Genomic DNA, 13,562 nt, shown 5'->3' with positions numbered 1-13,562 from the left:
ACGGGATCTAAGGGGTTGAGATGAGGTGCGAGGATGACGGCGGTGGGAGGACGAGACGCGGGATCTTTTCCGGGTGGGGGGAGACGCTCTGGGTTTCCGCTCTTTGGGAGGAGGAGGACAGTAGAAGGGAGCTGAGAAGCCAAGGAAAGTGTGCAGACTGGGGATTTGTAACAGGGGGGTAGCGGTTGTAGGATTGATGCCTAAGTAATTGGCTTGATTGTGTCAGAGATCGCAGAGTCTTTGAAAAATGGGACAAGATACGCCGGAATAGAGTTGGGATTTGGAGTCTGGACGCCAACCTACAGAACGGAGAAGAACATTGAGTTAGAGCATAACGGTAACAATACAATAAGAAAGAAGGGAAGTACAAAGACACTCACCACGGGTAATGAAGGCGAGGTGGTTAAGAGTTAAATCTGAAGGAAGGTCTGCGGACAGAAATTGTCCTGATACATATAAAGGGTAATGGTGTCATACTTTGTCTGAGGAGGTAGTACGGAGCAAGAGGGGTAGCTTCTGACGACGTACACAGAATGGCTGGTATCCCACATCGACATCTTTGGTGCTTTTCTTAAGGAAGTAGTAGGATAAGATATCGCGGCTGGTGATTTTGGGCTCGCCGGTTCTATTGTAAGCGTTCGCAACATACATAGTTCGAAGAAGTTTCCTATACCTTGGCAGGGGGGATGTTGAAGTGGTTGCACACCTCGACATCCAAGAGAGTGAGGGGCAACCGCAGACCGACAATAATTTGTCCCAATCAGAATCACAAGGTCTTGCGGACGACACGGGAACTAGGTGAGAGTAGTGGGTGATGGATGGCACGTGTTCTAGGGTTATGTTGGCTGGAATGCCATAAGCAACCCTAATTGCGTCTAAATTAGGACGACGACATTGTGAGGGTGGAGGTAGCAAAGAGACTGGGCGCCCGGAGGTAGATGGGGCCGCTGTAGGGGCAAAAGGAGGCGGGGACGCTATTGGGGGTGAACGGGAAGTGGAAGAGTCGCCGGAGTTAGAGCTCGACATCAGAAAAATGGAGAGACAGGCGCAGAATATGGAAAGAACTCACTATTTAGTTTGATCAAAAGTAAAACAAGCCTAGAAAACGTACCAAAGGGAGCAAGGAGAGTGGATACGCCTGAGGTGAGGTCCGAAAGGATGAAAGAACCGCCAAGAAACCAGCAGAGTGCACGCAAATCGGAGCTTGATCGGAAGGGAGTGAAGGAGAGAGCAGTGGAAAACCAAGGGAGAGTGAAAGTGAAATGAGGAAGAGAGAGAGGGAAGGGTGTTTAAATAGGGAAAGGGCAAAAATGTAACTTCATGGGTTGTAGAGCTCGAGGAGTCAGTTGAGTAGCCCAAACCAATACCGGACACGCGGGAAGCACAAAGAACGAGGGACGGCTAAAAATGCACGGATGATTGCGGTAAGAAGGTTCACACGCAAAACCAAGAAAAAAAAGGGTATGGGGGCGCGAAAGAGAATAACGGTGAGGGTTCTCGACCCCGGATCCCTTAACGAGACCGTGGAGTCGAGAAGGGGCATTTGTAGTAGCCTGATGTGCAAAGATTGGACTAAGTCCGCGATGTAGAGGATAGGAGGCAACATAAGCAAGAACAAGGAGGAGCAGCGAATCAAGACCGCAAAATCCTAGTCCACGGGGTGGCAGGTGTATGGTCGGCAGGAAGGTCATAAGATGACAAGACAGATGGACGGACCAGATGAGATGAAGAAGGATATAAAAAGGAGAAGAGGAGAAAAAAGAGGGTGGCCACAAGAGAAAAGAGATGAGAGGAAAAGAGAGGGAGAGAAGATTGTGTGTGAGAGAGAGTTTTAGTGTTCATACAACGCCGTCAAATAAGTGAATATCCTATTAATCAGCGTGACGAGATCCGACGAGCTTATGCCAGATTGGGGCCACTTCATTCTAGACTCAACGAATATCCGCCCACCATTGATGGAAAACAAAACCGGTATTTTAATAGTCATTGGTTTGACGATTTTTCTTGGCTAGAATATTCTGAAGAAAAAGATAGGGTTTTCTATTTTCCTTGCTTTGTCTTTAGTTCTAGACGTTCTAATTTTGCAGTTAATAGATTTCGAAGTTGGAAGAGAGTTCATTGTGGAGTTAAATGTGCATTTTTACAACATATTGGAGGCCTTTGTTCCCCTCATATGTCTATTGTAGCTACTTGTGAGGATCTAGTGAATTCATCTCGGCATATTGGTAATCTTTTAAATGCCCAATACAAACAGGAGGTAGTGAATAATAGGTTTATGTTGAAAACTATTTTACGGACTCTCTGATAGCTTGTATTACAAAGTGGCACTTAGAGGATATGATGAATCAATCAAGTCAAGTAATCGTGGAAATTTTCGGAAATTTATTGAGTTCATAGCTGAATTGGATCATGATATTGATCGCGTTTTAGATAATGCTTCCGAAAAAGCCACATATACTTCTCTGAATATTCAAAAAGAGCTTTTGAATATTATTAGTGATCATGTGAGGGGTATTCATGAGGAAGTTAGAGATGCTAAGTTTTGTATTCTTGTTGATGAATTACAAGATGTTTCAAATAAAGAACAAATGACTCTTGTATTAAGATTTGTCGACTATGGTGGTTTTGTAATGCGGAACGGTTTTAGATGTTGTCCGCATTGATGACACTTGTTCACAAACCTTCAAGAATGAAATATGTGATATTCTTGTTCGGAACAATCTCTTTGTTGATGATATGAGGGGTCAAGGGTATGATGGTGCTAGCAACATGCGGGGTGCTTAGAATGGATTGCAAGCTTTATTTCTTAGGGAGTGCTCTAATGCATATTACGTGCATTGTTTCGCTCATCGTTTACAATTAGCATTGGTTGCAGCTGCTAAAGATATATAAGATATTTGGTTGTTTTTTTCAAAGTTGGGCACAATTGTCAATTATTTTAAGGCTTCTCCTAAGCGCCAAACTGAGTTACTAGTTGTTCAAGTCGAAGAAATTCAAAAATTGATTGATTGTGGTGAACCGGAGACGAAGGGGGAGAATTAGATTACGACATTGCAGAGCTAGGTCTACTCGTTGGAGCTCCCATTTTCAATCAGAAAGAGTTTGATAGTTTCATTTAGTGCACTTTCTCGTGTTTTTAGAACAACACATAACACGGATCAACTAATTCTAACCGGGGAAGCTAAGGGTGCTCTTATTGCACTTAGATCGCTTGAGTTTGTTTTAATGTTACATTTGCTACGTAAGACTATGAGAATCACTAACATACTTTGCAAAACTCTGCAAGATCAATCTCAAGACATTATTAACGCTTATGCATCTAGTCTCCACCACAAAAGTACTCCTTCAAAACCTAAGAGACGATGGTTGGAACACTTTTTGTGAAGTTGACTAGTTTTGCAAGAAGAATAATATTGATATGCCTTATATGGATGCATGTTATACAATGGGCACGGTCGTTCTTCGTCGAACATAATTGCATAATGTTTGAGCATCGGTATCGCGTTGATATATATAACAAAGTGTCATAAATTTTCGCTAATGGAGTTGAAAAGTAGATTCACCAATGAAATAATAGAGTTTTTACTCTTAGCTTTGCTTTGACCCCTAAAGATGCTTTCAAATCATTTAGGATTGATGATATTTGTAGTCTTCTTTGAGAGATTTTGCTTCGAGATTTCAATGATCAAGAGTTATTTATATTGATAATTCGGTTATAGCATTATGAGATTGATGTTTGTCGAATTTGGTTTTCTATAATATATCCACGATGTCCGAAATGTGTAAAAGATTAGTTGAACCTGGAAAGTCAAATCTTACCACTTGATTGATAGATTGGTTCGTCTTGTACTTACTCTTCCTATATCTACAACAACTACTGAAAGGGGTTCTCGACCATGAAACTTATCAAAACACACACTTGAAACAAGATGGAGGATGAGTTTCTTGTAGATTCAATGGTCATCTATATTGAAAGAGATTTTGCTAATGATATTGATTTAGTAATAGATGATTTTGACCTACCGCAAGACTTGTAAAAATACCGCTTAAGTAGTTTTGCTTTTTAAATAGATTTGTAGTCAAACTTGACTAGATACTTTGATGAATTAGTATATATATTTTGGCTACTTGTGAATTATGGTGTTTCAGTTGTTTCTTTACAATGTGTCTATTATTTTTTTTATTTAAGACTCTGGCTATCGTTGTTTAGAGTTGAATACTGGGTCTGCCCCTGCATATGTGTTCATGTCACTGGTCTGATGCATGCTCATATTAGGCGTCATAATGCTTATGGATTTGTTTGTGGTTCTTGTTGTCACGTGTTCAAAGCATCTGGCTCAAGGACCATCCATCACCAGCGTTGGCATGCGGGGTCGGATTAGTGCCGCAGGAATTGAAGTTTTTATGTCGGTGGAAAAGTTGTGAAGATTTGTGCATACCACATTCAATTCTGCCTTATGTAGAAATATTTTTTGCTGGCTTAATTCGGCTCACTACAAAACTACAATTTCATAGCTTATTTTGTTGACTTTCAGGACTTGTAGTATTTTCTTGATCTTTAGTAGGACTACAATTTGGCTATCATTGTGTTATATGTTAACGCTATTTTTGGATGCGCTTACTTTTATAAAAAAAAATAATAATAATAAAAAAAAAAAATCACTTGATACATGTACTCAAAGAATTTTCTCTTGGATAATGAAGATGGTATGTAGAAAGATCGCTAAACTATTTCACAAAAGAAAATTCAACCACACGTAACAAATAGATCTTTTGAATAAGTTAATCACAAACTTATAGAGATATAAGATTGTGATATAATCATAACATTGGGTCGTCTGTGGAGGTGGAGGTATCAACAACGTTACTGGGATAGGCATTTTGTTAATTTTAGTTTGATTCATTCACTTACGTAATTTATGGATTTCACTTGAATACAATCATCAAGTTATTATGGAAACAAAGCAAAAGATATATAACCATAACGTACGTGCTACGAATACTAATTATCCAATGCTAAACTCCTGAAATCAACTCAAAACTAGATACAGACAAATCTTTGATCCCAACATCTGGTTACACTAGATCTCCTCTTATTAAAGTAAAAAGAGACAAAGAATAAAACATAAACACTTCCACTTCACTCTCTCTTAGGGTTTTGAGCCTTGTGGTGTTCAAAGTAGAATGTGAAACATTGAGATGGAGGAAATACAGTCACAGTCAGATAACTATAGATCTTCATCATCATCAGCAAGTAGTCCAATAACAACAAAAATACCATCAAATAATTTATACTACTTAAGAAAACCAAATTTAAGACAACCCATTTCTTTTGAAGATTCACCAGACTGGGGGAGGATGATACTGAGATTGATATTGATCAAGTTGAGGAGGAGGAAGAACTAGGACCAACTCCACAGGTTCACCTGCTCTTTCTAAGCTTAATAGTGGGTCGTTACCGTCTATACCAATGCAGGAGATTTCTACCAATGATGTGAGGAAGATTGCGGGTGTTTCGATTGTTTGGAAAGATTTGACTGTTACTGTTAAGGGCAAGAGGAAGTATTCTGATAAGGTTGTTAAGAGTTCCAATGGGTATGCTTTACCGGGGACGCTTACTGGTATTTCGGGTAAAGCCTTTTTTGTTGCATTGTGTGTTGTTATGAATGTTTGTTAAATATGTAGGATTGGAAGATGTAATGTTGTTTGGTTTGTGTTTATTGTAGGTAGATTGCGTGATCCAGCTAAGATGTTTGGTGAAGTGTTTGTAAATGGGGTGAAATCACGCTTGCCTTATGGATCCTATGTAAGTTTTAATGATTTATACCATTTTGTTTTATTGGCAAGGTGGTGTGTTTTCTGCTTAATTTAGGAATATCATATCGAGTAATGCCTGCATTTTCAATTCATGTGCTTGATATTTAGTGTAAACTATATATATAGAGTAATGAGGTCGTTGCTATGGGTAAACTGTAAGGACAAAACAATCTAAATAGGGTCTGTGGTCTGATACTTATATCTGGTTTCTTTCAACGGTAGTCAATGATGGTCCTAATTATTTGAGTAACTTCAGCGTTAGAAAATCTGTATTGTGAACCAAGGACAATGGTCATTATTCAAGTGATAAGTGAATTTATCAAGAAAAGAAGAGATACCAATCATACCATAGAGACCCAGTTTGGAAAAGCAAAAGCTGCCAAAATTCCATGTGATACCTAGTACAGTCCCATTTAAAACAGAACACTCAAAAAGTCCAAATTGGACAATGGCTTGAGTGTGTTTTGTTTTGAGCAACTTACTAGGTTGCTTAAATGTGGTGGCCTGGTGTGTCAGCCGTTATATTAGTTTAGAAGCACCTAGCTGGACAAGGCTAAATGATGAAAGCTTGGAGAAAGAAGATGTGTAAGGAAGAGGCTAAGGTGGCTTACGCAGCAGGTAGTTGAGAGTCCCCACCTGTAATTTTGCACAGGGCTTGCTATGTTTTGACTTGTGTAGTTGTGTATACACATTTTTTTTTTTTTTCTATTAAGTTGCGAAACAACAAAAGTATGATTTAGTACCAGTCTGATACCAATTTATTTGTTGTTTGCAATGTTCAAGATAATGACTGTGCTACAATAAAAAAAAGAATATGATGTGAAGAAGAATTGGAATTAATCCGAGTTCAACCTCCAAATGAATTCTATTGAGGGAACCACACCTCACTAAACAAACAAAAATGAGTCTGATCCAAAATGGAATTCCATTCCATAATTTTGTCCGTGATCAGAGTTTTTTTTTTAAGGTTTAAATGAGCACATCTAAAACTAAATCATGCATAATCACTACCCACCCATTAACTAGAAAATGAACAGAAACCTGTACATGACTCGCTCCAACTAATTACCAGTTAAACATGAGACAATCCTTCGAGATTATCCAACTAAGTAACTCTCGTGTTAACATTCCATGCACATAACAAACTGCCAAGCATTGAAAGAATGCTTGCATAATGCATGTTATCCCCATACAAGATCTGCTCATCTGCCCGTATTGGTTTGTTCTTCCTTCTCCTTAAAGCATCATAAGCAGACGTTGGTGGAGAACCTGTATTCATTAGTTTGTTAATAATAAACCTACTACTACTATTGTTATTGACATTATAACTGTTTTTATCTAGATAAATGATACTGCTCTTATCATAATTAGTTAATTACAATTATGGTAATACTGTAATGTTATTTGTAGTGATATAAATATTAATCACCATCTCCATCACCATCATGCATAAAAAAAGTGTCTTAGTTTGATAGACCTGTGTTCAATGAGATTTGTTTCCCACTTCTGCAGGGATATGTAGAAAGGGAATCGACCTTGATAGGATCCCTCACTGTCCGAGAGATGCTATATTACTCGCTCTTTTACAACTTCCTGGATTCTTGCAAAAGAAGAGTTTGGTGGAGGATGCCATCCTTGCTATGTCTTTGGGAGATTATGCTAACAAACTGATTGGTGGGCACTGTTATATGAAGGGCCTCCCTAATGGTGAGAGAAGACGGGTTAATATCTCAAGGGAACTTGTTATGCGACCACAGATCTTATTTATAGATGAACCTCTTTATCATCTTGACAGGTATCATTAATCTTCTAACTCAGATTAGTACATCACTGCATCAGTTAATCTGGTGTTTTTTTTATAGTCATGCATCTGGTAGTAGCATTGATGTGTTGATAACCCAACACCGAAAGTGCACAGTCGACTCTTAGTGCCTATGCAAGGTGGGAGTAGTTATTCTGGACCAGGAAAAACACGCGGAACAAAAGTAAACCAAACATTTACTGCGATCCAGACAATCTTTAGAGTGAAATTGACTCGATGGGTCAAGTCTTAAAACTCTCATATGTCCCCTTTTCCCCCTTTCTTCTCCTTGTCCCAATTGAAGTGATTAAGAGAATTATGCAATTGGGTTGGGTGGCTCTTGATCTAGCATTTCTTTTAGGTTGAGTTAGTTATATGGTGAGTTGCAAATTGTGTTATTTTCCCACCTATAGGTCATCTTTCATCTATTTTCACATCTCCTCTTACACTGTTTGATAACCAAACTTCCTAGAACACTCAATCACTATCGAGTAGGCTATTTTTTATTTCCCTTTGTTAGCAATTTAGAAGCACTACAATAAGCTCCCTCACATCACTTAAATTACAATTAGCTTTTCTTTTAAAAAAAAATTAGAAGAACCTCCCTTGGGTCATTGAAAGTATATAATCAATCTCTCAGTGTTTTTATACTACATTTGAATAAGAATAAGAACCCAAAGAACGAGACTACTTATAGGAATAGATGATAATGTTTTATGCAATGGGTTAAAAAACTTTAAAAAAAACCGGTGCTAAACAGTTTTGTAAATGTGAGACAGCTATGTTGTTCGAGGAATCTGGGTCCTTATGATCCAGCATACAGTGATTTGTGTTTCTTGTGAATTTGTATCCTTTGCTCTAAATCTAGTAAGTATAACTTGTCATGGGATTGGTTTAACAGTTAATATTTCTTCTTTCCAGTGTTTCTGCACTTCTGATGATGGTAACTTTGAAGAAACTTGCCAGCACCGGATGCACTATTATTTTCAGCATGTACCAGAGCAGTACAGAAGTGTTTGGCCTTTTGACAGAATTTGTTTGCTTTCCAATGGAAATACATTATTTTTGGAGAAACGTTGGCTTGTTTGCAGGTGGGTTTTAGGGTCTGTTATGTTCTCCCTTTATTGATCTTAGATTTGCACTGTATATAAATAATTTGATGGTGATGTTTAAAAATTATCGTTAAAGATACCGGTCGCTGAGTATGAGCATTCGAAGTCTTTCCATCACAGCAAGTGTTTTGGCGAAGAGGAGCTACAACTTTGCTAGTGTCAGCATCAAGATTTGTAGAATCCTTTTCAGCAGTAGGTACAATAACATTAGTAATCACCTTGAATCCAGCAGTAGATTTAGGAGGCTGTGGAGGGGTAAATAGGTTGATTAATTAGTTTCATACTAACCATATCTTTCCTGCTTCTAGAAGTTACTCCCTAGCAGTTGTTATTTACAAAGTTGTCCTAATCGCATTACAAGATATAAAAGGAACGAAAGAAACCCAACTTGGATCCAGAATTCACATTTTCTCGAGCTGAATAAGTTTTAGGCGAATATAGTTTTCAAGCAACCTTTACATCTTTATTAAAAGGTCTCAGTGGTGAATTACGAAACAACTTCCCCTGGAGCTTCTTGAAACCCGATCCATTAACAACCGAACCCACATCCTCTAACGCCGACTTTCCTCCTCCTTCAATAAGCTTACTATGAGATCCAACAATTTCAGATAACTCGTGGACCTGGAAATAATCAAAAGAAGAAGGACATTAATCCAAAATTCAATTCATGGACAAAAAGGCAAACAACTGAAAACACATATACCTTCTTCTGTAACGCGGCATGAATTGGTCGGAGCCAAGATTCTCTTAATGTGATTTAGCTCTTGAGGTGAATTATTCAAAACCCCTAATCTAATGTCCTCATCCACATTCTATTTCATGTCTGTGTTCATCAAGATTTTCAACACTCAAAACAAATGCCAAAACGTTGTGATCCATTCGAAAATCAAAATAACCAAGGGCTAGAAATCAAAGATAAATTGCTGATTAGAGAAAGAAATACTTACGAGGATTTCTAGTACGTCTCATTTTTGTTGAATTGAGGTGGAGAGCAGGAATGATCTCTTTCTAGTCGTCTCTTCCTTCCACGTTTTCTTTATTTATATTTCTGAATGACTTATGAGAGAAGTAATAAGTTTCCGCGGGACTTTTCAAAGCCGGGATTGAAGTGAGTACCGCACGTGAGTGGTATTTCTGCCGGTATTCCCGTATGTTTGATTGGTTGTTAGTTTGTTACTTGGTGATGTTGATATATTGAAACTATGTCTCGGCAAAATGAGCCCAGCCCTGCCCCGGGTATCAAACTACCAACTAGCCCACACCAACACGGTTTGCATGGAGGATTGCATCATCCATTGTGCTAGCGTTTTTTTAAGTGGATGAGCCTGCAGATTCAGTCAGGTATCTTGAAAAGGTTACAAAGGACACCATCGTACTGTCAAAATGTGCTGTGCTCAGAGCTATTCGGAAGTTCAAGGCTTGGTTTACTAGCTGATGTTATACTCAAGCATGTATTATTGAGACTAATAGGTGTGCATACTATTTTTCTAGTCTTGCTAATAACGATGGTTTATTGAAGCAAGTGAAGTGTTGTCTTCATTTGTATCACTTACTCTCCTTTGAGAAACCTGCACCTCTGATCTTGTTGGAGTTATCCCTCACATGAGGAAGATGAGAGAAATCGGTTGACGTTTGCGTGGAGAAGCCTGAGCATGCACGCGCTCAGATTGGCCTAAGCATGCACGCGCTCAGATTGGCCTAAGCACAGAGTGCACCCGCCTCATGTTATTGGATTTTTGGTTCGAGGAAAAATTAGAGGGCGCACGCACTCGATTTTGCCTTGACAAGGGCGTGCCTGCGCCCATGCCTATATTTGCATTCTAATTCGCTACATTAACCTCGAATTTGGAAGAGCAGTATATAAACAGAAACAAGGTTTTGGAAAACCAAAACTAACACAATTGAAACCCAATTTTGAGAGCAATCAAGATTGAGAGAACACCTTTGCAAAGGAGAAAACCCGAAAGAGAGGGAGTGATCTAGTAAGGTGAAAGATTGAAACGAAGTAATTGTAATCTTCCTTCCCACTTTATAAAAAGATTAGCTCTTGTGGAAGTAGGTATCATTGGCCAACCACGATACATCTTTGGGTTGTGGTATGCTTATTCTTATCTTTACATTATTATTTGTTGTTGATAGTTGTTTTGAGAGTTGGGCATGCTAGCTAGGTTGTAGTGGATATTTAGAATTTGTCCGGTAGTAAGTGTTTCATATTACAAGTTATCCTGTAAGGGGGATCGATTGGTATCGGTATAAACCTTAACAAGTGGTATCGAGAGCCGTTAGATTAACCTAGGTTGTTATCCAAATCTTGCTCTGGAAGGTGTTTGGCAAAATTTCTAAGAGAAGGTTTGAGTTAAAATAACTTATAGAGATGGACCATTCCGTGAACACTGCGATGACTAGTTTGAATAGAGCTAACTACTCCATTTGGAAAGCCAAGATGGAAGACTTGCTATATTACAAAGACTTGACACAACCCATCGAGAATGGAGGAGAAAAACTGAAATCGATTCCTTTGGTCGAAAGTGGAGCAAGCTTGACAAAAAGCAATATGGTACATTAGATGGTGGATTGACGACATTGTGTCTTTCACCATGTATCCCAAGAGACTACAAACTTTTGGCTTGTGGAAGAAACTCGAAGACCTCTATGAGAGAAGTCGGCTTAGGAAACAAAGTCTTTGCTTTCATTAAGAAGTTTGCCAACAAGAAGTACAAAGAAGGTTCTTCAATGTCCGAAATCTTAATGAAGTACATAATACCATCAATCAGTTGCACTTGATGAAAATTTATATGGGTGACGGTTAAGGCTTTGTTACTATTAAACTCTTAACCCGACAAATAGAGACGTTAGCGCTTTCTCTTAACGGCCGCCAAGGATGGAGTTATTTCCATGGAGATGGCTACCGGGCATTGTTGAATGAGGAGACAAGAAGGGGTTCACGGCGTAGCTTCTCTCACTCGCAGATACTTGTCACGAGAAACAGGGAGAGGTAAAAGTAGAAACCATCTCATTCTAGAGGTGATGATACGGAAGCAAATCTAGGGGTGAAGCTAGAACTCCTAAGGTAGAGAGACAATGTTACTATATTGTGCCACCAAGGGGTCACTTCGGGTATGAGTGTAGAACAATCAAGAGGGATGAGAAGAATAACCGTGTATATGAAGACATGGTATAGAGGAACGGAAACACAAGCGAAAACTACTCGCACTAGTCGATGATCTAGTGAGAATTGTGTCGATTGTGGTGTGTCTTTGCCTTAGTACCTCATGCTAGGATACGAGTGGGTGATAGATCTGAGGAGCATCCTATCACGTCACAATCGCATTGTGGGATTCTTCACTACCTACACCGTGGTGAATTTGGTGAGGTAAAGATGGATAACAATGGAGTCTCAAGATTGTAGGCATTGTGGATGTTTATGTAGAAACCAATATCGGCTACACCTCGACACTCAAGGATGTAAGACATGTCCCCACATTCGCCAAGTCTAATTTCACCGGGAAGTTAGATGATGTTGACTTTCTAAACTTCGTTTGGTAACGGGGTATGGAAGTCGAAAGCGAGGTTTCCATTGTAGTAGGCGATAAGCACCCAAAACCGTAATATTAAACCCCGAGAGACATAGTATTTTGGTCAATTATGTGTTTAATAATTATGAAATAATTATATTTTTCATTTCTTTTGCGGGTTTTCCACGGCTTAACGTGAATATGATAATAAAATATGCATCAAAATGCACGGGAATATTGTACATACTTGAAGTCTTCCCACTCAACCCCCATGAAGCCCAACGAGCTTGACTAGAGCCAAAGTTTCCAAAGAGACAAAACCGGTCGCGAGAGCGGGTCCACGAAAGTAAAGAAGCAGCAAACTTGTAAAGCTCACATCTTTCAAACCTGGACGCCGATTTCGGCAAGAGAACTGCCAGAGCAATTAGGGCGACGAGCTCTACGCAAAGACAAAAAGTTGTTAAAACGCCAAAATCCGAGCCTCCACTGGACACAGCACGTGGACCCACTCTGTGGGCCTATAAGGCATGATGAGTCACTAGGAACAGGTGGCAAGTTAAGGGCACACCTTGGTGACACCATGCCAAGAGAAACAAACAAAAGATTAAATGGGATTTTTGTTTTGTATGAAAACAAAAGCTTGGATTTTTATGGAAGAAAAGGACAAACCTTATGAAACAAGTTTGGATGTTGTGGGGAAACAAAAGATAAAAGGAAATAAATTGAGAGGGGCTTTACGGAGACCGGGAGAGATATATATATATATATATGAGGGAGACCTTTTGACCAGTTTTTTAGCTTTTATATTCTTGCATTAGTTTCCTTCTGTTGTATTGCATTTTCCCTCCAATAGCTTTTTATTCCAGCATCAAGTACTGTAAGTCTTTTACTTTAATAAAATTCATTTCTTTTCAAGTTAAATTCCTGTTCTTCGTTTACTTATTTGTTGTATACAGCAAGATCAATCAATCATCCAATGACCATGAGCTAAAATCCTCCCAAGGGGGAGGGTTGATGATGCTCATGTGAGGACCAAGATTGACACTTTAATGTTCCAGAATTACTATTTAGGAATTAGGTATATATTATGCATCCGGTCCCAAAATGATTGAGATTGTCCAAGTTTGGAGTACTGATACTCCAGAACAGTCTCGCAAGAGACTTAAAAAGTCTCGCGCGAGACCCTATGGTGGCCGTTAGCTCTTTGGTTTGTCCAGTTGATGTAGAATCGAACCAGGAGTTGAAATGATATTCCAGATATTGAATATTAGTTCAACTCCTTATGCTAGTGAGATGAGCTCAGAGATGTGTGCATCT

At 39.1% G+C, this 13,562-nt stretch overlaps 1 long non-coding RNA gene and 1 pseudogene across 2 annotated transcripts; one reads left to right on the top strand and one right to left on the bottom strand.

Annotated features, from left to right (window-relative positions):
* The first annotated feature begins 4,744 nt into the window (after positions 1-4,744).
* Positions 4,745-8,887, top strand: LOC147516199 (ABC transporter G family member 3-like; annotated as a pseudogene). The gene is made up of 4 exons (XR_015213022.1): positions 4,745-5,806; positions 7,330-7,612; positions 8,540-8,709; positions 8,807-8,887. The product of XR_015213022.1 is annotated as an ABC transporter G family member 3-like (transcript).
* Positions 8,888-8,992: 105 nt separating this feature from the next.
* Positions 8,993-10,025, bottom strand: LOC147516198 (uncharacterized). The gene is made up of 3 exons (XR_015213610.1): positions 9,678-10,025; positions 9,434-9,553; positions 8,993-9,351 (listed from the first exon to the last, which is right to left on the bottom strand). It is a non-coding gene; the product is annotated as an uncharacterized LOC147516198 (long non-coding RNA).
* Between the last annotated feature and the right edge of the window lie 3,537 nt (positions 10,026-13,562).

The sequence above is a fragment of the Coptis chinensis genome, chromosome 2 (genome assembly GCF_015680905.1).
Source record: "Coptis chinensis isolate HL-2020 chromosome 2, ASM1568090v1, whole genome shotgun sequence".
NCBI classification, from domain to species: domain Eukaryota; kingdom Viridiplantae; phylum Streptophyta; class Magnoliopsida; order Ranunculales; family Ranunculaceae; genus Coptis; species Coptis chinensis.
This window is presented reverse-complemented; position numbering and strand designations above follow the sequence as displayed.